The sequence below is a fragment of the Triticum aestivum genome, chromosome 2A (genome assembly GCF_018294505.1).
Source record: "Triticum aestivum cultivar Chinese Spring chromosome 2A, IWGSC CS RefSeq v2.1, whole genome shotgun sequence".
NCBI classification, from domain to species: Eukaryota; Viridiplantae; Streptophyta; class Magnoliopsida; order Poales; family Poaceae; genus Triticum; species Triticum aestivum.
The window spans coordinates 658,090,910-658,114,960 of NC_057797.1; positions in this window are offsets into that span (position 1 = coordinate 658,090,910).

Sequence of the window (24,051 nt, forward strand, 5' to 3'; positions counted from 1 at the left end):
TGCACTAGTTCGGCGAAGAGATGGTGATACAAGTGCAATATGGATAGTAGATAATGAGTTTTGTAATCTAAAAATATAAAAACAGCAAGGTAACTAATGGTAAAAGTGAGCACAAACGGTATTGCAATGCGTTGAAACAAGGCCTAGGGTTCATACTTTCACTAGTGCAAGTTCCCTCAACAATAATAACATAATTGGATCATATAACTATCCCTCAACATGCAACAAAGAGTCACTCCAAAGTCACTAATAGCGGAGAACAAACATAGAGATTATGGTAGGGTACAAAACCACCTCAAAGTTATCCTTTCTGACCGATCTATTCAATAGTCCGTAGTGAAATAAAATGAAGCTATTCTTTCCGTTCGATCTATCATAGAGTTCATACTAGAATAACACCTTAAGACACAAACCAACAAAACCCTAATGTCACCTCAAGTATCCGTGGGTATGATTATACGATATGCATCACACAATCTCAGATTCATATATTCAAACCAACACAAAGAACTTCAAAGAGTGCCCCGAAGTCTCTACCGGAGAGTCAAGACGAAAACGTGTGCCAACCCATATGCATAGATTCATGGGCGGAACCCGCAAGTTGATCACCAAAACATACATCAAGTGGATCAATAGAATACCCTATTGTCACCACGAGTATCCCACGCAAGACATACATCAAGTGTTCTCAAATCCTTTAAGACTCAATCCGATAAGATAACTTCAAAGGGAAAACTCAATCCATTACAAGAGAGTAGAGGGGGAGAAACATCATAAGATCCAACTATAATAGCAAAGCTCACGATACATCAAGATCGTACCACCTCAAGAACACGAGAGAGAGATCAAACACATAGCTACTGGTACATACCCTCAGCCCCGAGGGAGAACTACTCCCTCCTCGTCATGGAGAGCACCGGGATGATGAATATGGCCACCGGAGAAGGATCCCCCCTCCAGCAGGGTGCCGGAACGGGTCTAGATTGGTTTTTGGTGGCTACGGAGGCTTCTGGCGGCGGAACTCCCGATCTATTGTGGTCCACGAAGTTTTTAGGGTATATGGGTATATATAGGAGGAAGAAGTACGTCGGTGGATCTCCAGGCTGTCCACGAGGCAATGGTGCGCCCAGGAGGGTTGGCGTGCCCTCCATCTCCGATACTCCGTGGGCTTCTTCTGGTACGGAAATAAGTTCTGTGAAGTTTCAGGTCAATTGGACTCTGTTTGATTTTCCTTTTATGCGATACTCTAAAACAAGGAAAAAACAGAAACTGGCACTGGGCTCTGGGTTAATAGGTTAGTCCCAAAAATAATATAAAAGTGCATAATAAAGCCCATAAACATCCAAAACAGATAATATAATAGCATGGTACAATAAAAAATTATAGATACGTTGGAGACGTATCACCCACCGTATGCTATTTTTCTTGAGAGAAGCCACTAGTGAAATCTACGGCCCCGGGTCTCTTCTTTATCATATTTGCCTTTGAGATCAATTTTTATTCACTTTTATTTTCAGATCTATTAATCCAAAAACCCAAAAATACCTTGCTGTAATTCTTTGTAATTTATTTTATCTCGCGTTCCCTTGAGATCTATTTATCCAATCTACTACAATTTTATCGATCTTTTTACCCGGGAGGGATGGACAACCCCTGTTTTACGTCGGCTTGCAAGTATTTGTTCTTTGTGTGCAGGTATAGTTCACGTAGTGCTGCGCGGTTCTCCTACTGGTTCGATAACCTTGGTCTCATCACTAAGGGAAATACCTACCGTAGCTGTGTTGCATCATCCCTTTCTCTTTGGGGAAATACCGACGTAGTTCAAGCCGCATCAGCCATCATTGCTCCAAAGGTGAAGGGATGCCAGTTGGCCTTCTCTGGCTGCTTATAAGCGGGCAGAGGGGTGGAGCCCACGGCCCATCTCCTTCTTCTTGCCTCCTTGTCTCCCAGCTTTTGCTACCGCAGCCATGGCGCCTGTGAGGAGGTTCTCCGCCCTTGAGAAAGGCAAGGCAATGCTGGAGGGGCCGGAGTAGCCGCAACCTAAGAGGGGGCGCTGTCGCCCCCGCAAGTCCGTCTCTACGCCCGTGGCGCCACCTCCGGGATGCGGACGCCCTCCATTGGCTGCTCGCACTGGCTCCAGCAACCGTGATAAGAACCCCACCTGCGGAAGCGGCCATGGGGGCTGAGGCAGCCGTGGCCAAGGGAGGAATGAGGCGGCCGCCCGACCACCTCAACTGCGGGCCCACTCCTTTGACATGGCTCGCGGTTCGTCGTGTGGATAGAGAGTCCGCCCCACACCTGGCTCTAGCTTCCGAGCTCCTTCATGGTGGAGCTGGCGCTGGACGGGCCCGTTGGGCTGTGACTGCAGTCGGACGACTACTGCAACATGTCCTTGTGGGCGGAGGTCGAGTTCACTCCCTCTGGCTTCGTGTACCTGACTCGAGGATGACAGTTGTTCGCCCGCGCCCGTGGCTTGAAGGGGAGGCACATCCTCCACTTGAAGTTTGACGGGGTGGTGATGCTCTTCATGAAGATCTTCGGGGAGGCCGGTGGGCGCCTCGGATGCTTCCCGAAGAGCGACGGTAGCGGCAATGACCACACTTCCTCCGGTGACGACAACAACAACAGCGACGACGACGTTCTCGGTGGTGAACTCGCCCTTGGCGACGACCGCGGCGCCTCCAGCAGTGATGACACCTCCTCTGGTGGAAGCGAAAGCGACGGCGACTACGATGAGCCGCCGTGCCGCCGTGTGATGTCGCTTGAACTACATCGGTATTTCCCCAAAGAGGAAGCAATGATGCAGCACAACTACGGTAGGTATTTCCCTCATTTATGAAACCAAGGTATCAATCCAGTAGGAGAACGAAGCAACACTATGTAAACGGTACATGCACACAAAGAACAAATACTTGCAACCCGACGCTTATAAGGGGTTGTCAATCCCTTTTCGGGTAACGACGTCAGAGATTGTCAAGTTGGCGGGATAAAAATTGTGGTAGATTGGATAAATAGATCTCGAATAAACACGAAATAAAATATGCAAATGAAAAGTGCAGTAAAGTATTTTTGGGTTTTTAGAATAATAAATCTGAAAATAAAAGCAAATAAAAATAGATCTCAAAGGCAAATAGTAGATCAGAAAGCAAATATGATAAAGAATAGACCCGGGGGCCATAGATTTCACTAGTGACTTCTCTCAAGAAATAGCACACGGTGGGTAAATGATACATATCCGTTGTATCTATAATTTTGGTTGTTTCATGCCAATATTATACAACTCTCACATACTTTTGGCAACATTTATATGATTTATTGGACTAACCTATTGATCTAGTGCCCAGTGCCAGTTCATGTTTGCTGCATGTTTTTTTGATTCGCCGAATATCCATATCAAACGAAGTCCAAACGCGATAAAAAATTACGGAGAATTAGTTTGTAATATTATGATTTTTGGGAGGTGGGATCAACGCTAACGGAGGCCCACAACCTCCACAACCCACCAGGGCGCATCGGGCACCCCCTAGTGCACCCAGGTGTCTTGTGCCCTCCCCGTAAGTCGGTTGGGGCCCTTCTTCGGAAGCAAGAAAGATAATTTATGGAAAAAAAACGTGTAAAAATTTCAGCACAATCGGAGTTATGGATCTCCGGGAATTTAAGAAACGGTGAAGGGCCAGAAAACAGGAACGTGAAACAGAAGAGAACAGAGAGGCGGATCCAATCTTGGAGGGGCTCTCGCCCCTCCACCGCCATGGAGGCCATGGACCAGAGGGGGAACCCTCCTGCCATCTATGGGGGAGGCCAAGGAAGAAGAATAAGGAGGAGGGGGCTCTCTCCCCCTCTCTCCCGGTGGCACCGGAACGCCGCCGGGGCAATCATCGTGTGACGGTGATCTACTCCAACAACTCCGTCATCTTCACCAACATCCTTATCACCTTCCCCCATCTATATTCAGTGGTCCACTCTCCCGCAACCCGCTGTACCCTCTACTTGAACTTGGTGCTTTATGCTTCATACTATTATCCGATGATATGTTGCCATCCTATGATGTTTGAGTAGATTTTTGTTGTCCTATCAGTAATTGGTGAATTGCTATTGTTGGTTTAATTTGCTTGTGGTTATATTGTTGTCCTTTGGTGCCCATCATATGAGCGTGCATGTGGATCACACCATAGGGTTAATTGTATGTTGATAGGACTATGCATTGGAGGGCAAGGGTGACAGCAGCTTCAGCCTAAACATAGAAATTGATATGTATGGGATTGAAGGGGGACTAATATATATCTTAATGCTATGGTTGGGTGTTTTACCTTAATGAATATTAGTAGTTGTGGATGCTTGCTAATAGTTCCAATCATAAGTGCATAGAATTGCAAGTAAGGGACGACATGCTAGCAGTGGCCTCTCCCACATAAAAACTTGCTATCAGTCTAGCAACATAGTCAATTGCTAAGGGACAATTCCGCAAATCCTCACTACAAGAAAAAGACACATCCGTGACACTTTGGGCCGAAAGAAATTTTTTCTGTCATGCTTATGACACTTCTATGACTATAATTGTGACAAAACCAGGTATCATCATAGATGTGGTGGGCTCCTACTTCTATGACAAAAAAATCATGACAGAAAAAGGGCTTTCCATCCTGGGCTGGCCGGAGACGCAGCTGCATGACATTCTTTGGGCCGTCCATGATGGAAAAAACCATGGTAGAAGTGAGGTCGGGGAAAATACCGGGGAGTTCCCGGTTACGGTGGGTGGTCGGGGCCGAGGGATGCACGGAGGCATTGCGTGTTTCTCTCGTACACGTACGCCTGTGAGTGCAAGGCGTTGGGCTCTAATTGAACCTGAGCGAGGCGTTCACCTACTGAACCCGAGCGATTGCACTGGCTATGCATTACTGAACCCGAGCGATCGATTGATCCTTGGCTGTTAACTGAACCTGATCGAGCGATTCCTTCGCTACTGCTGCTAACTGAAGTTGATTGAACTTGTTGCCTCTTGATGAACAGTGAGCGTTGTTGGGGGTTGGATGAACAACTCCTAGTGGGGGTTGGATGAACAGGACCCCATGGTAGTAGAGGCCGTTGCCGCTGGATGAACAGGACTAGGATCGAGCTGGTTGGGGGTGGATGAACAGGACCCCGTGGAGAGCTGGTTGGATAGCAGACGGTGGAGGGCTGGTTGAACAGTATCGATGGAGGACTGGATGAACAGTAGCCCTGGAGGGGCGGTTGAACAGGAGCCCATGGAGAGGGCTGGTTGAACAGTAGCCGCTGGAGGCTGGATGAACTGGAGCCCGTGGATGAACAATAGCTGGTGGAGGCAGGAGGGAGACACCATGGATGAACAGTCGCAGGTGGAGGATGGAGGAGGTCGACGGTGGATGAACAGTAGCCCATTGAGGCTAGAGCGAGGCAGTAGACGGTGGATGAATAGTAGCCTGTGGAGTCCCATTTTGCGGTATGCCACACCCCTCCCAATGAACAAGACCCCAGTTGCGACCGTAGGAGGTTGAAGATAAGTCCGTTTCGCGGTACGCCACACCCCTCCCGATCAACAGGACGCCATTTCGACCGTAGGAGGTCCAAGAGAAGTGTGTTTCCTCCGTTTTGCGATACGCTATACCCCTCCCGGTGAAAAGGATCCCATTTCGACTGTAGGCGGTCGAACACAAGGCCGTTTCCTATGTTCTGTGTTAGGCCAGGCCTCGTTTCGGTTGTTCCATCCAAGCCGGTTTCCTCCCTACGAACACGACGCATTCCGACCCAGTCTGTTGCCTCCGATGAACATGACGTGTTCCGAACCAGTTACTTGGCTCCCGGTGAACATGACGATGTTCCCTCCGTTTCGACCCAGCCGGTTAGCTGAAGATGAACAGGACAACATCACTGCCGTCCGTTGCCTCTCCATGTACACGATCCCTGGTCGTCCATATGAACGAGTACGCATTTAGAGACCCCGCTCGTATGTACGTACATGGCCGTATTTTTTGGCGTGTGGCTGTATCTACGTGTACACGGTTTAGACGGGACAGCCTGAACTGCTACGTGGGGGGCTCTACTATGACTTGTGCCGCTACTTACTCGGCCACGGTTCATCGTTGCAGAGCGACCGACCGACTAGTATGTACGTACATGTTCACGACAAGTCAGACAACGCCACGTAAGCTTCGACTGGGTGGGTCCCAACTATCAGGGAGGATAAGGACGCACTTCCTTGCGTGCGAAGATATAGCTGCTGGGTCCCAGCTATCAGGGGGGAATCATTTTTTGCCCGTAATAAGGACACACTTCCTTGCGTGTGAAGATGTAGCTGGTGGGTCCCGGCTGTCAGGGGGAGAAAACATTATTTTTAGGGTAAAAAGGATGCGGTTGCATGCATGCGTCCATGGGCGTGGTGCGTCCCCACTGTCACCCTCTCTATACAGTCATCTTCCGATGACTCTCGTTTGTTGACCACACCGTGCAGAGCGCACCAAGCCGGTGGACGATAGCGAGGCCCCATACTGGAACGCCCTGAAGATGGGGAAGACGTGGCAGTGGAGTTACAGACGTAGAGGAGTGGGAAACCTGACTGGTTCGGGTGCGAGGTGGGCCTACACTCAGCGGAGAATAACAGGAGGTGCGGAGGAGTGGAGGGATGGTCTGGCCGTCGGTGGGGTAGCGTTTCACTGCGAGGCGCGCAAAATAGCGCAGCTGGATACCGGAGGCTGGAGCAGGCGGTCCCGGCAGCACTGGGGGAAGAAGACGAGAGATTGAAGAAGAATGCCGGCCGTTGGATGTAAATCCAATGCCTTGCTTAGGCTTCGACCTTTGTATTTTTATTTTTTGCAAAAGTGCTTAGGTTTCGACCTACTGGCCCACATGTCAGCCTGTCCATTCATTTTTAGTCCATTTGGTGGGTAGGGTGAAACAATGATGTAGCGCCTATGCAACCCGTTTATATATTATGGTAGAATTTAAAGCCCATTTGCATTTTCCTCGAAATCCGTGGACTTGCTGGGCTGGGTGAAAATATCATGTTGGGCTGGACGGAGAAATGTTATAAAAACATAAACACATGATTGCACGTCTATTACTGCATTGCTTAGTAAAATCCTTGCAAGCTTATGTACGCAATCACTAGGAGTTACTTGCCAAGTTATATATAAACAATTATTATTATTTTGTAAGAACTTTCAATTTACGAAATAAAATATCATTTTAATTTGTTGAGTTAATAGGACGTGGAGTATTATTATATTTTAGGCTAGACGTGGGACAGTTGAGTTGGTTTTAGGGAAATGTACCGAGAGAAAACTCAGATTACATCAAAAAAGAAAGTGGGAGAAAATTCAAATATAGATTAATGAAACGAAAAATAAAGGAAGTTGGAATGTCTATAAAATGGTTGGATGAACAACGGGTTTAACAGAACCTTATGTTGTTTCTATTATATATATGTAATAAAATAAGATATAAATATAAATATATATACTATTATAGAAGGGAAAACATAGGTTCAGTTTTGCATTCTTATAGAAAAATAGAACTAAGCTGTGCATCGTCTTGAAAAAACAAACATAACTTGGGTTGCTGATGTTATAGACAAGCTAGGCTGCGAGGCCCAGAGGCCGCTTGATACCTGTTGGATCCAAAAAAAGTTGAAACATGTCATGGGGTGCGCATGTTAAACAACAAAACCCAGGTCATGGACCTGATGGCCCCGGGACTGTCAAAGCACAGATAGGTGGTTGGTCCCAGATGCCTGTGTACGAGACCTGCTAGGTCCACCTAAGAAGGGGAATGTGTTGGGAGGAAGGAGATTCAAAGCACGGCAGCCTAGTGAACTAGTTACATACATAAGCAAATAGCCACTAAAAAAGCAAGCAGGTTAATGGGTTCTTAGACGAAATATTTCGGACAGAACAGATAATTACAACAAATAGGCTAATGCATGAAACACTCAGATGATAAAGGTGCTTAAATAGATAAAGTACATCATCTAGACCTTCCTGGCACACTTGATCATGATGTTGCGGCTGTTCGTGTACTCGTCGGTTACGGGAAGCACACACACCCTCATGTCCAAGATCCGCTGAGGGAGTCCTGGATTAGGGGGTCCCCGGGTGTCCAGACTATTTGATATGGGCCGGACTGATGGGCCATGAAGATAAAAGCAGAAGACTTTCCCCCATGTCTGGGTAGGACTCCTATATGTGTGGAAGGCAAGTTTGGTGTTCGGATATGTTATTTCCTTCCCTTACAAACCTACTCTGTACAACCCTAGGCCCCTCCAGTGTGTATATAAACCAGAGAGGTTAGTCCGTAGAGATCATCAGAATTCTCATAGGCTAGACAGCTAGGGTTTAGCTACCACGATCTCGAGGTAGATCAACTCTTGTAACCCTTATACTCATTGAATACAATCAAGCAGGACGTACAGTTTTACCTCCTTTAAGAGGGCTGATACGTCTCCATCGTATCTACTTTTCCAAACACTTTTGACCTTGTTTTGGACTCTAACTTGCATGATTTGAATGGAACTAACCTGGACTGACGCTGTTTCCAGCAGAATTGCCATGGTGTTATTTTTCAGCAGAAATAAAATTTCTCGGAATGACCTGAAAATCAACAGAGACACGTTTTGGAATAAATAAAAAATACTGGCAAAAGAATCAAAACTACGGGGCCCACACCCTATCCACGAGGGTGCAGGGCGCGCCCCCCTTGGGGCGCCCTCCTACCTCGTGGGCCCCCCGAGGCTCCACCGACGTCAACTCCAACCCTATATATTCATGTTCGGGGAGAAAAAAAATCAAGGAGAAGGATTCATCGCGTTTTACGATAAGGAGTCGCCGCCAAGCCCTAATCTCTCTCGGGAGGGCTGATAAGGAGTCCGTTCGGGGCTCCGGAGAGGGAATCCGTCGCCATCGTCATCATCAACCTTCCTCCATCACCAATTTCATGATGCTAACCGCCATGCGTGAATAATTCCATCGTAGGCTTGCTGGATGGTGATGGGTTGCATGAGGAATCACATTTGACATAATTATTCATCATTGATCCATTGCCTACGAGCTTTTCACACATTGATCTTTGCTTAGTTACTTTTCCGTTGCCACTGTTACAATCACTACAAAAACTATTGCTGTTACTTTTGCCACTGTTGCCGCTACTTTCATATTACTTTGCTACTAAATACATTGCTGCAGATGTTAAGTCTTTCAGGTGCGGTTGACTTGACAACTCAACTGTTAATACTTGAGTATATTCTTTGGCTCCCCTTGTGTCGAATCAATAAATTTGGGTTGAATACTCTACCCTCGAAAACTGTTGCGATCCCCTATACTTGTGGGTTATCAAGACTATTTCCTGGCGCCGTTGCCGGCGAGCATAGCTCTATTCTTTGAGTCACTTGGGATCTATATCTGTTGATCACTATGAGGAACTTGAAAGATGAAAGAACCAAGATTTTTCCCTCAACTACCGAGGGGAGGTAAGGAACTGCCATCTAGCTCTGCACTTGATTCACCTTTTGTTTTCAGTAAACTTGCGACGCCTACACCTGCTATTGATTCTGATATGTCGCATGTTATTGATGATGCCACTTCTGCTATGCATGATGCTTATGATGAAACTACTTCTATGCTTGATAATACTTTTCCATTATGTGAATTTCTTGATGAACAACTTGCTAGGGTTAGAGAGAATGAAATTATTGAAACTAATTATATTGAAAAAAAGGATGATGAAGATTCTCCCCCTAGATATGAATTGCCTGATGTGCCCGAGGGTTATGTTATGGATGAAGAAACTGCTAGAGATCTTTTAGCTTGCAAAGATATGATCTTAAGAAACTGTTAGCTAAGTTGAAAGAAAAGTCTTTGAATGCCAGAATGAAATATGACCCTGCTTTTGCTACTTCACCTATCTGTATTTCTGATAAGGATTATGATTTCTCTGTCGATCCTGAGATAATTACTTTGGTTGAATCTGATCCTTTTTATGGCTATGAATATGAAACTGTTGTGGCACATCTTACTAAATTGAATGATATAGCCACCCTATTCACTAATGATGAAAAAATTCTTTACTACTATATCCTTAAGTTATTTCCATTCTCATTAAAGGGTGATGCTAAAATATGGTTTATTCTCTTGATCCTGGTTGTGTGCGTAGTCTCCATGATATGATTTATTACTTCTCTGCTAAATATTTCCCCGCTCATAAGAAACAAGCTGCCTTAAGGGAAATATATAATTTTGTGAAAATTGAAGAAGAGAGTCTCCCACAAGCTTGGGGGAGGCTTCTCCGATTACTTAATGCTTTGCCTGATCATCCTCTCAAGAAAAATGAAATACTTGATATCTTTTATAATGGACTAACCGATGCTTCCAGAGACTACCTGGATAGTTGTGCTGGTTGTGTTTTCCGAGAAAGAACTGTTGAGAAAGCTGAATTGCTATTGAATAATATATTCAGTAACGATAATGATTGGACACTTCCTGAACCAAGTCCTAAACCAACTCCAAAGAAAAGGGGTATTCTATTTCTCAGTCCTGAAGATATGCAAGAGGCAGAGAAATCTATGAAAGAAAAGGGTATTAAAGCTGCAGATATTGAGAATTTACCACCAATTGAAGAAAAGAGTCTTGATGACCCACAAGTGTAGGGGATCTATCGTAGCTTTTCGATAAGTAAGAGTGTCGAACCCAACGAGGAGCAGAAGGAAATGATAAGCAGTTTTCAGTAAGGTATTCTCTGCAAGCACTGGAATTATCGGTAACAGATAGTTTTGTGATAAGGTAATTTGTAACGAGTATAAAGTAATAAAAGTAAATAAGGTGCAACAAGATGGCCCAATCCTTTTTGTAGGAAAGGACAAGCCTGGACAAACTCTTATATGAAGGAAAGCGCTCCCGAGGACACATGGGAATTATCGTCAAGCTAGTTTTCATCACGTTCATATGGTTCGCGTTTGGTACTTTGATAATTTGATATGTGGGTGGACCGGTGCTTGGGTACTGTCCTTACTTGGACAAGCATCCCACTTATGATTAACCCCCATTGCAAGCATCCGCAACTACAACAGAAGTATTAAGGTAAACCTAACCATAGCATGAAACATATGGATCCAAATCAGCCCCTCACGAAGCAACGCATAAACTAGGGTTTAAGCTTCTGTCACTCTAGCAACCCATCATCTACTTATTACTTCCCAATGCCTTCCTCTAGGCCCAAATAATGGTGAAGTGTTATGTAGTTGACGTTCACATAACACCACTAGAGGCTAGACAACATACATCTTATCAAAATATCAAACGAATACCAAATTTACATGACTACTCATAGCAAGACTTCTCCCTTGTCCTCAGGAACGAACGTAATTACTCACAAAGCATATTCATGTTCATAATCAGAGGGGTAATAATATGCATATAGGATCTGAACATATGATCTTCCACCAAATAAACCAACTAGCATCAACTACAAGGAGTAATCAACACTACTAGCAACCCACAGGTACCAATCTGAGGTTTGGATACAAAGATTGGATACAAGAGATGAACTAGGGTTTGAGATGAGATGGTGTTGGTGAAAATGTTGATGGAGATTGACCCCCTCCCAATGAGAGGATCATTGGTGATGACGATGGTGATGATTTCTCCCTCCCGGAGGGAAGTTTCCCCGGTAGAACAACTCTGCCAGAGCCCTAGATTGGTTCCACCTCGTGGAGGCGGAGTTTCTTCCCGAAAGCTTGCTTATTATTTTTTCTCGGACGAAATACCTCATATAATAGAAGATGGGCATTGGAGGGCCACCAGGGGGCCCACAAGGCAGGGGGCGTGCCTAGGGGGTAGGGCGCGCCCCCACCCTCATGGCCAGGATGTGGGCCCCTCAAGTACTTCTTTCGCCCAATATTTTTTATATATTCTTGAAATAACGTCCGTGAAATTTCAGGACTTTTGGAGCTATGCAGAATAGGTCTCTAATATTTGCTCCTTTTCCAGCCCAGAATCCCAGCTGTCGGCATTCTCCCTCTTCATGTAAACCTTGTAAAATAAGAGAGAATATGCATAAGTATTGTGACATAATGTGTAATAACAGCCCATAATGTAATAAATATTGATATAAAAGCATGATGCAAAATGGGCGTATCAATACATGGTCTTGATAACCCGACACAGGTAGTGAAGGTAAATTCTCTCTATAGATTTAATAAGGTTGAAATACCATCTACTAAGTTTGCTAGCCAATGCTTGGATGAGTTTGATAATTTTATTGTTAAACAAGAAGACTTCAATGCTTATGTTGGTTGACAATTGAAATGTAATGCTTATATGATTGAACACTTTAGTGATTATATGTCTAGAGTTAAAGGTGAACTTAAACTTATTAGTAAACATGCTTCTATGGTTACCGCTCAAGTATAACAAGTGCTTAAAGCACAAGATGATTTGCTCAATGAATTAAATAATAAGAAAAATGATAATGATGTTAGAGTTGTGACTAGAGGGGGTAAAATGACTCAGGAACCTTTGTATCCTGAGGGCCACCTAAGAGAGTTGAGCAAGATTCTTAGAGAACTAATGTTGATACACCTAGTCCTTCTAAAAAGAAGAACAATAAAAATGATAGGACTTTGCATGCTTCTAGTGAACCTGTTGTTGACACACCTGAGAATCCCAATGATATTTCTATTTTTGATGCCGAAACACAATCTGGTAATGAACATGAACCTAGTGATAATATTAATGATGATGTTCATGTAGATGCTCAACCTAGCAATAATAATGATGTAGAGATTGAACCTGCTGTTGATCTTGATAACCCACAATCAAAGAATCAACGTTATGATAAGAGAGACTTCATTGCTAGGAAGCATGGTAAAGAAAGAGAACCATGGGTTCAGAAACCCATGCCTTTTCCTCCTAAACCATCCAAGAAAAAGGATGATGAGGATTTTGAGCGCTTTGCTGAAATGATTAGACCTATCTTTTTGTGTATGCGTTTGACTAATATGCTTAAAATGAATCCTTATGCTAAGTATATGAAAGATATTGTTACAAATAAAAGGAAGATACTGCAAGCTAAAATTTCCACCATGCTTGCCAATTATACTTTTAAAGGTTGAATACCAAAGAAACTAGGAGATCCAGGAGTACCAACTATACCATGCTCCATTAAAAGAATCTATGTTAAAACTACTTTGTGTGATCTTGGAGACGGTGTTAGTGTTATGTCTCTCTCTTTATATCGTATACTTGATTTGAATAAGTTGACACCTACTGAAATATCTTTGCAAATGGATGATAAATCAACTGCTATACCTGTCGGTATTTGTGAGGATGTTCCTGTTGTGGTTGCAAACGTTACTATTTTAACATACTTTGTTATTCTTGACATTCCCGGGGACGATAGTATGTCGATTATCCTTGGTAGACCCTTTTTGAATACTGCAGGGGTTGTTATTGATTGCAACAAAGGCAATGTCACTTTTCGTGTTAATGGTAATGAGCATACGTCCACTTTCCGAAGAAACAGCCTCAAGCCAACAATATCAATTCTATTGTAAAAATTTCATCGATAACTATTGGAGGTTTTGAACTCCTTCTTCCTACTGTCAAGAAAAGATATGATATTCTTATTGTTGGGGACATGCATATCCCCGTTGAGGTAACTTAGTGTTATTCAAAAATTCTCCGCTTTCATGTTTTTCGGAAAGAGTTTGTTAATAAGACTCGATCAACCTTGTTAGTGGATTCCTTTTGATGAGAATGAGATGGATGAAGTTATAAAGCACAACTCTTTGTACCCTCCTTTTACTTTTTGTTATTTAGATTAAATAAAGCAAAAATAGTATTTTCTGTTTGTTTTCTGAATTATCGTTGCAATAAAAAATACCCCAAAAATAAAAGTTCTCCAAATCTCCTGAAAATGAAATATGATTTTTTGTAGAATATTTAAGAATTATTGGCACTGAGAACACACCAGGGGGCCACACCACCTGGCCACGAGGGTCCAGGGCGCCCCCCCTTGGGGCGCGCCCCTGCCTCGTGGACCTCACGTAGGCCCCCTCTACTTATTCCAGCACCCACACACTTCGTCTTTCTCCAGAAAAAAATCATCCCACACCTCAAACCCGAGTTCTAGCTCATCTTGATGCCATTTTCGATCTCCTAGATCGAAGCTCCATTCACAAAACTGCTTTGGGGATTGTTCTTCGGTATGTGACTCTTCCAATGGTCCAATTAGTTTTTGTTCTAGTTATTTATTTATTGCAAATTTTTGCTGCTTAGGTGACCCTGTTCTTGAGCTTGCATGTCAAATTCATGTGGTTAAAAGTAGTTTTAATGCATGACATGGCCTCTAGGCACTTGTAGGGGTAGTTGCTATCAATCTTGTTGAGTTTGGTTCACTTTTATTTTGAGTCACTAAAAATATCAGAAATTTTTCAGTGGAAGAAAAATGTTTAGGAAAATGTACCAAGGTGGTCCTCAAGGAAGCAAGGACCGAGGCTCGCGATACGTGAGCCGGACGATGAACCACCGAGGGAAGGACAAGTGCAGCCTTGTGAATGGCCGTCAGAGGAGTTTATGGTCCAAGCAGGCATCAAGGATGAATTTGACGCGTATATTCGTAATGTTGATCTTGAGGACTTTGTGTCAGATAAATGCCTGCAATACCGCTACCTAACTGATTCCTTTGTGAGAAGGTTTAAATTTACATCCTCGCGCAATTCTCACACTGTTTTATTTTTTCTTTATGATAAATCATATACCATGGACCTAGAATATTTTAATATTGCTTGCAAACTCCCGCAGTAGGGCAATGTTAGTGAACCTCGCAAATCTGAATATAAAGACTTTCTTGCTAGTATTACTGTGGGGGAATCTAGGGAAATCACACAAGCTACCATAGGAGCATTCATTTCCCTTCCATACATTATTTTGCTCTCTTCATTGGTAGATGCATTAACGGTAAAGATGAGGCTTGTCACATGTGCGTTCCAGATCTTGGTGTCCTCAAGAGTGCGGTATTAGGTGATAAACAATATAACTTGGGGGCCCTTGTTGCACGAAGGTTGCATCACCACAGTATAAGTGGAGATTTGTTTGGTGGAATTTATGCAACTCATATAGCTAATTATCTTAATATACCCATACATGGAAATGATATGGAGTTGCCTCTTGCTTATCTAGACTATGATGCTATGGTTCGCCATCAGTTTCTTGAGAGGAACGAACAGTTCCTCCAAGGCTAACTAATCTTTGACAGACGGCGCACTAGCCATGTTGCCCTCCCTGCTCCTACTTTCTTGGACTTTCAGGCAAAAAGGAGATATGTTATAACCAGGGAGGAGGCGAACGAGTATGAGAGGAGGACGGAGGCAGCTCACCTCCAAGCCGCAGCTCATCAGGCAGTAGCTGCTGCATCTCAGTACGGTCCCAACTACAATTTTGGATATCCACCAGGCCATCAGTGGCCATAAACCAACTTAGGCCAAAAGCCTACGCTTGGGGGAGTACGTATTTCTCACCGACATTGCATTCATGTTCACACACTCATTCTAGTTGTCGGTGCTCATATTTTTCATTGTACTATCCATGCTAGTTTAATTTCTTTTCTAAGCCTTCTTCTTGTGTGTTTGAAAAACCTTATTAAAAACCAAAAAAATCAGTTGTAGCTTTTAGCTAGTTTACTTTCCATGTCTGTATTAGTAGTAATTAAAAGAAAACCCAAAAAGATTTCTCGTTCTTCTTTTGCTTGTTGGGAGCTTTCCCGTGTAAATAGTTTTATTTCTTTTCTTTGGGGGTTGAGAGGAGAAGACCATGATAAAAATGTTGAATGGCTCTCATATGCATTATTGTTGGTCTAACCAATAGCCCATATTACCTTCTCTTCTCCCTTGTATTAAATGCTTGCAGATTCCATTTTAGTCCAATGCATGTGCACTATTATTATTATCCACACTATTCGGTCATGCAAGTGAAAGGCAATAATGACGATATATGATGGACTAATTGAGATGAGACAAACTGGTATGAACTCGACCTATCTTGTTTTTGTAAATATGATTAGTTCATCATTCCCGATTCAGCCTATTATGAATGAAACATGATTGCAATGACAATTAGAGATTATAGTTGCTCATGCCATGCTTAATTAGCTAGGAGTTTATAATGGTTTTACCTTGTGTGCCAACATGCTATTAAAATGGTTGTGATGTGGTATGATAGGGTGGTATCCTCCTTTGAACGATTCGAGTGGCTTGACTTGGCACATGTTCACGCATGTAGTTGAAACAAAATGAACATAGCCTCCACGATATTTATGTTCATGGTAAATTATATCCTACTCATGCTTGCACTCAGTGTTGATTAATTTTAATGCATGTTCATGACTGTTGTCGCTCTCTAGTTGGCCGCTTCCCAGTCTTTTTCTAGCCTTCACTTGTACTAAGCAGGAATACTGCTTGTGCATCCACTTCCATAAACCCCAAAGTTATTCCATATGAGTCCACGATACCTTCCAATAAACGGTATCTACCTGCCGTTCCAAGTAAATTTGTATGTGCCAAACTCTAAACCTTCAAATGAAATTCTGTTTTGTATGCTCAAATAGCTCATGTATCAACTAGGGATGTCTATATCTTTGAAGCTAGGTGGGTTATTCTCAAAATGAGTGGACTCCGCTCATCATTCACGAGAAAATGGCTGGTAACCGGGATGCCCAGTCCCATGCTTAAAATAAAATAATTACAAACAAAACTCCCCCATGATTGTTGTTAGTTGGAGGCACCCGTTGTTTTGGACAAGCCATGGATTGATGTTTGTTGGTGGTGGGGGAGTATAAAATTTACCATTTTGTTTGGGAACCACTTATAATGTGTGTGGCATGGAAGATATCGAGATCTCTTGGTTGTTATGTTGACAATGAAAGTATACCACTCAAAATATTATTCATCTGTATTTCAAAACTCTAGCTCGGCACCTCTACAAATCTCTGCTTCCCTCTGAGAAGGGCCTATCTATTTAATTTTATGTTGAGTCATCATCCTCTTATTAAAAAGCACCAGTTGGGGAGCACCGTTGTCAGATGCATGTATTACTATTAATTTACATTGAGTATGACTGTGATTGGATCTCTTTTACCATGAATTACAATGTTGAGTCAGTCCTTGAGCTTCAGAGGTGCTCTGCATTTATGTTTTGCGGTCTCAGAAAGGGCTAGCGAGATACCATCTTGTTATATCATATTATGATTGTTTTGAGAAAGTGTTGTCATCTGAGATTTCTTATTATTGCTCGCTAGTTGATTATGCCATTGATATGAGTAAACATGAGACCTAAAATGTTATTGCGAATATGGTTGGTTCATAATCTTTGCTGAAAACTTGAATGCTGGCTTTACATATTGACAACAAGATCAAACAGAGTTTGTAAAAGTTTTTCTTTATCACTTTCAGTTTTTCAACTGAATTGCTTTAGGACAAGCAAAGGTTTAAGCTTGGGGGAGTTGATACGTCTCCATCGTATCTACTTTGCCAAACACTTTTGACGTTGTTTTGGACTCTAACTTGCATGATTTGAATGGAACTAACCCGGAATGACGCTGTTTTCAGCAGAATTGCCATGGTGTTATTTTTGTACAGAAATAAAAGTTATCGGAATGACCTGAAAATCAATGGAGAACCGTTTTGGAATAAATAAAAATACTGGCGAAAGATTCAACACACCAGGGGCCCACACCCTGTCCACGAGGGTGCAAGGCGCCCCCTGGGGCGCGCCCCCTGCCTCGTGGGCCCCTTGGGGCTCCACCGATGTCAACTCCAACTCTATATATTCACATTCGGGGAGAAAAAAATCAAGGAGAAGGATTCATCGTGTTTTACTATACGGAGCCGCCGCCAAGCCCTAATCTCTCTCGGGAGGGCTGATGTGGAGTTCGTTCGGGGCTCCGGAGAGGGGAATCTGTCACCATTGTCATCATCAACCTTCCTCCATCACCAATTTCATGATGATCACCACCGTGCGTGAGTAATTCCATCGTAGGCTTGCTGGACGGTGATGGGTTGCATGAGGAATCGCATCCGACATAATTATCCATCATTGATCCATTGCCTACGAGCTTTTCACATATTGGTCTTTGCTTAGTTACTTTTCCGGTGCCACTATTACAATCACTACAAAAACTACTACCATTACTTTTGCCACCGTTACCGCTACTTCCATATTACTTTGCTACTAAATACTTTGCCGCAGATATTAAGTCTTTCAGGTGCGGTTGACTTGACAACTCAACTATTAATACTTTAGAATATTCTTTGGCTCCCCTTGTGTCGAATCAATAAATTTGGGTTGAATACTATACCCTCAAAAATTGTTGCGATCCCCTATACTTGTGGGTTATCAAGGGCCCGAACCTGGGTAAACATCATGTCCCCATCGTCCCTTGTTACTATCGATCCTAAGACACACAGTTCGGGACCCCCTACCCGAGATCTGCTAGTTTAACCCTGACATTGGTGCTTTCATTGAGAGTTCCATTCTGTCGTCGGTAGAAGGATCGATGGCTCAACTTGTCATCAGCGACGATGCTGTTTTCGGGGAGACTTTTCTCCCTGGTGAACTCTTTGTGTTTGGCGGCTTCGATCTGCATGCTAATTCAACTGGTCATCAGATCAGGTTTGGAAGCTTGAACTACATTGTTGATATCCGAGGAGACTTGGTCTTTGAAGGGTTCTCAGCCTCGGCCTCCGCTCTTTGTCCACATGAAGGAAGCCCATCAGATCCACCATTTGATTCTGCTAGAGGATCGAATCTCGTGCCTGGCCTGGCCTTAGATCCAGCGCGTACCTGAGGGAGTCCTGGATTAGGGGGTATCCGGACAGCCGGACTATATCCTTTGGCCGGACTGTTGGACTATGAAGATACAAGATTGAAGACTTCGTCTCGTGTCCGGATGGAACTCTACTTGGCGTGGAAGGCAAGCTAGACAGTACGGATATGGATATCTCCTCCTTTGTAACCGACCTTGTGTAACCCTAGCCCCCTCCGGTGTCTATATAAACCGGAGGGTTTTAGTCCGTAGGACAACATACAATCATACCATAGGCTAGCTTCTAGGGTTTAGCCTCTCCGATCTCGTGGTAGATCAACTCTTGTAATACCCATATCATCAAGAATAAATCAAGCAGGACGTAGGGTTTTACCTCCATCAAGAGGTCCCGAACCTAGGTAAAACATCGTGTCCCCTGCCTCCTGTTACCATCCGCCTTGGACGCATAGTTCGGGACCCCCTACCCGAGATCCGCCGGTTTTCACACCGACATTGGTGCTTTCATTGAGAGTTCCTCTGTGTCGTCACCGATTAGGCTTGATGGCTCCTACTATCGTCGATAGCGAAGCAGTCCAGGGTGAGACTTTTCTCCCCGGACAGATGTTTGTGTTCGGCGGCTTCGCACTCCGGGCCAACTCGCTTGGCCATCTGGAGCAGATCGAAAGTTATGCCCCTGGCCACTAGGTCAGGTTTGGAAGCATAAACTACACGACCGATATCCACGGAGACTTGATCTTCGACGGATTCGAGCCCCTGCCTTGTGCCCCACGCAGTCACGATGAGTACGATTTAGCTCTACCATCGGACAATGTTTGAGAAATCGCACCGACAGCCGCTCCGACCCTCAATTCGGAGCCAGTTGCGCCATCCATGGGCGGGTGGATAGACCCCACCACGGAGGTTGTATCCTCTGCGGCGATCAAGCCGAATATCGACCTTACCCTTCACGAGAGCCATGTTGCTAAACTGCCGGATCCTTCTCCGGCCACGGACTCCAAACCACATGCGCCCGTTCCTGTCGAATCCTATTGGGCGCTGATCATGGAGTTTACCTCCACGGATATTTTTCAGCACTCGCCCTTCGGCGACATACTGAACTCATTAAGGTCTCTCTCCTTGTCAGGAGAGTCCTGGCCGAACTACGTCCGACAGGATTGGGATGCGGATGACGAAGAAGTTCACCGCCCACCCACCACCCACTTAGTAGCCACTGTCGATGACTTAGCCAACATGCTCGACTTCGACTCCGAAGACATCGACTGTATGGACGACGATGCGGGAGGCAAAGAGGAACCACTGCCCACAGGGCACTGGACGCCTACTTCGTCACATGACATATACATGGTGGACACACCCAAAGAAAACAACGACGAGGAACGGAAGGACACAGCGAAGGGTTGTTCCCTCGAGAAGCGGTCAAAGCGGCGGCGTAAACGCCGCTCCAAATCCCGCATCGGCAGAAATAACAATCATATGGACCCAGCGATAGGGCAGGGTGCACCATCGCCCGACCAGGGCAACACGGGGAATCAAACCGAACAACCTGACTCCATCGAAGATAACAGTCCAGATGACATCACACCGGACAGGCGCCAGGAGCAACATAATGCCCACCAAAGGATTCTTGCCACGGCGAAGAGTCTGAAAAAACAGAAGCAAAGGCTCAAAGCTGCACAAGACGCACTCAAAATCAAATGGAGTGAAGTACTTAACACTGCAGCGAAGTACGACAGTAATCGCCACACCAAGAGCTATCCGAAGCAAAAGTTGCTACCTGAATTTGATGAGGAGGCCTTAGATCCTCCACAATTAAAAAATAAAACGGCCATCCGGTCGGATAGACGACCTCATAGCCAACATAAAGTGGCAAACGACGCCACACATAAACCAGTACACGATCCGCGTAAGGGCTCGCATCAAAAGGACGGCGCAACCAGATCTATCTATGGACCACGCAAGCGCACTCCAACATACAATGCAACACAACAAACATTCGAACACCACGGTACACCCAAATACAGGGGTGCCGCACACCCTCTATGTTTCACCGATGAGGTGCTGGATCATGAATTTCCAGAGGGATTCAAACCCGTAAACATAGAGGCGTACGACGGAACAACAAACCCTGGGGTCTGGATTGAGGACTACATCCTCCATATCCTTATGGCTCGAGGAGATGATCTCCACGCCATCAAGTACTTACCCCTCAAGCTCAAAGGGCCAGCTCGGCACTGGCTTAAAAGCCTCCCCGAAAACTCCATCAGAAGCTGGGAAGAGCTCGAAGACGCCTTTCGGGCAATTTTTCAAGGGACATATGTCCGACCACCGGATGCAGACGATTTAAGTCATATAACTCAACAGCCCGATGAGTCAGCCCGAAAACTTTGGAACATGTTCCTCACTAAAAAGAACCAAATAGTCGACTCTCCGGATGCCGAAGCCTTAGCAGCTTTCAAGCATAGAGTTTGAGACGAATGGCTCGCCAGACACCTCGGTCAAGAAAAGCCGAGAACAATGGCAGCATTAACAAGCCTCATTACCCGTTTTTGCGCGGGCGAGGATAGCTGGTTAGCCCGATGCAGCACCACGACCCAAGTACATCTGAAGTCAGGGATGGAAACGGAAAATCACGACGCAACAAGAATAAGCGCCGGAATAAAGAAGACAACATGAAGAGCACAGCGGTAAACGCCGGATTTAGAAGCTCTTGGCCAGGCTAGCAGAAGCCGCCCTCCTAAGGCACCAGAGACGAACTTTCCAGCCTAAACAAAATTCTGGACCAAATATGTTAGATCCATAGCACCCCTGATAAACCTGCAAATCATACCCACAGAGAATGTTGGGTCTTCAAACAGTCCGGCAAGCTCAACGCCGAACACAAGGGGCAGGACACACCAAGTGAAGACGAGGACGAGCCTTGCAAGCAAAGCACATGGGAACAGAAGAAATTCCCACCAGAAGTCAAAATAGTCAACGTGTTACACGTGATAAAAGGGAGAAACAAAGCAGCACCTTTAGAGGAACATGCCCCAGGGCCTATCACCGTGGAGCTCCGCCATTGGTCGTCCCAACCGATCACCTTCAACCATCGGGATTACTCGGCAAGTATCCAGCGTGCAGGATGGGCTGCCTTGGTATTAGATCCAATAATTGATGGATACCACTTCACCCGAGTCCTAATGGATGGCGCCAACAGTTTAAATCTGATATATCAGGACACAGTCCGCAGTCCGCAAAATGGGGATAGACCCAACAAAATTTTGCCGCAGCAATGCTACCTTTAAAGGAGTAACGCCAGGCCCGGAGGCTCACTGCAGGGGCTCCCTGCTACTAGAGGTTATATTCGGCTTCCCCGATAACTTCCGCAGCGAAAATTTAACTTTCCACGCCGCTCCGTTCCAAAGTGGTTATCAAGCACTACTCGGACGCGAAGCTTTCGCTCGCTTTAACGCAATACCGCATTACGCTCCCCTCAAGCTCAAGATGCCCGGTCCACGCGGCATCATTACAGTAAATGGAAATATTGAGCGCTCCTTGCGCGCCGAAGACGGTGTGGCCGCCTTGGCCACCGCACACTAAACAACCTCACCAACTCAAGCATTTGACAGGTCATCAAGACCACGGACACGGCTAGACGAGTCTGGCTCAGCTATATGTAATTAATACAGGTTTGATTGCTATACCCCTATTCCAATACAAGGGGCTCAACACGCGCGCAAAAGTGGCAATAAGGCTCACCTTTACTCATTTTCAACTATATATTGTTTATTTAGTATAACTTAACTTTTGCACGGCAACTTTTCAATTAAGTTCCTCTCTTTTTCAGATGACCATCGTGCTACACCCGTCCAGGATACGACACAACAGAGACACATGCGCAGACGTGCAACAGGGACCCATTCCAAGGATTCTTTGTAGATTAAGACCCTGCGTAAACCTTTTTTACTGTCTCTTGTTGATTTACATCCCTCGGATTCTTAGTACAACCGAGAAGGATGCTGATGTCTTGGCATGTGGCCACGCCAGAATAATGCACGTACCTGGACACTAGGGGCTTATTACAAAGGGTACTATTTAGACCCGGTTTACACCATAAAGACCGAATACCTTAGGGAGTGTTCGACATCGCGAGTTTGGCCTTATATGCATCAACTCCGAATCATGTCTTTGGTCAAATGTTGGGTTTTCCCGGCTCCTGTGTTTTGCTGCCTTATGTTCCGCTCTATCGGCTAAGGTGGCACCAGGAGAACTACTGTGATTGTGCCCTGGTTCATCCGGACGAGAACCTCAGTAGAGAAAGCCAAAAACTGACTGTCATGATATAGCGTGAGACTGGTCAACCACTCGATGACTTATTGGAATCTTCAAGATTCCTCCGCATTAACAAAGGGCCGTTTCCCGGCCAGGCATGTACACATCCCGAATCTGGATGAGTGCGGAGCCACCAGGGGCTATATAGTAGCCCCACTGTCAAACTCCTATGGCTATGTGAAAGTGTTAAAGCATTATAGTACGGTTGCCTAGTTCGCTGCGCTATCACCTCCTTAATAGGACCAAGACATTGGATTAAGTGTGAATACGCGTCTTCTGCGAGCACCCCAACATTATATGCGTGGGGGCTGAAGCCGACGACTGCAATCTTTCAGGTTATATACAGATATACATAAATGGCCGCACAGGAGGCATCACAATACTTTCGGGCAAAAGTATAAAACAGACTTGATAAATTCAATAAAATGTTGTTTTTACAATGGGAATACATGTCACTCAAACATAACATTCTTCGGGCACTGGGCCTCTATCGAACGAGCGCCCTCTAGAACTTCTTCAAAATAGTGCTCGGCAACCACTCGGCCTATGGCCGAACCCTGCGCCGCGACAGAGGTGGCATCCATCTCCGCCTAGTATGTTTTGACATGGGCAAGGGCCATCCGCGAGCCTTCTATGCACGCCGACCTCTTCATCGCATTAATGCGTGGCACCGCACCAAGGAACTGCTGCACCAAGCTAAAATAGCTGTTCGGCTTTGGCCTTTCCGGCCACAAATTATCCACGACAGACCTCATGGCGAGTCCGGACAATCTATTGAGTTCGGCCCATTCGGCAAGCTGATCAGTCAATGGAAGCGGATGCTCTTGAATGTTAAATTGCGACCAGAACAACTTGTCCACTTCACGATCTATCTGATCTCGGAAGTATTCAGCCGCATCGACAGTGCTCGCCGCC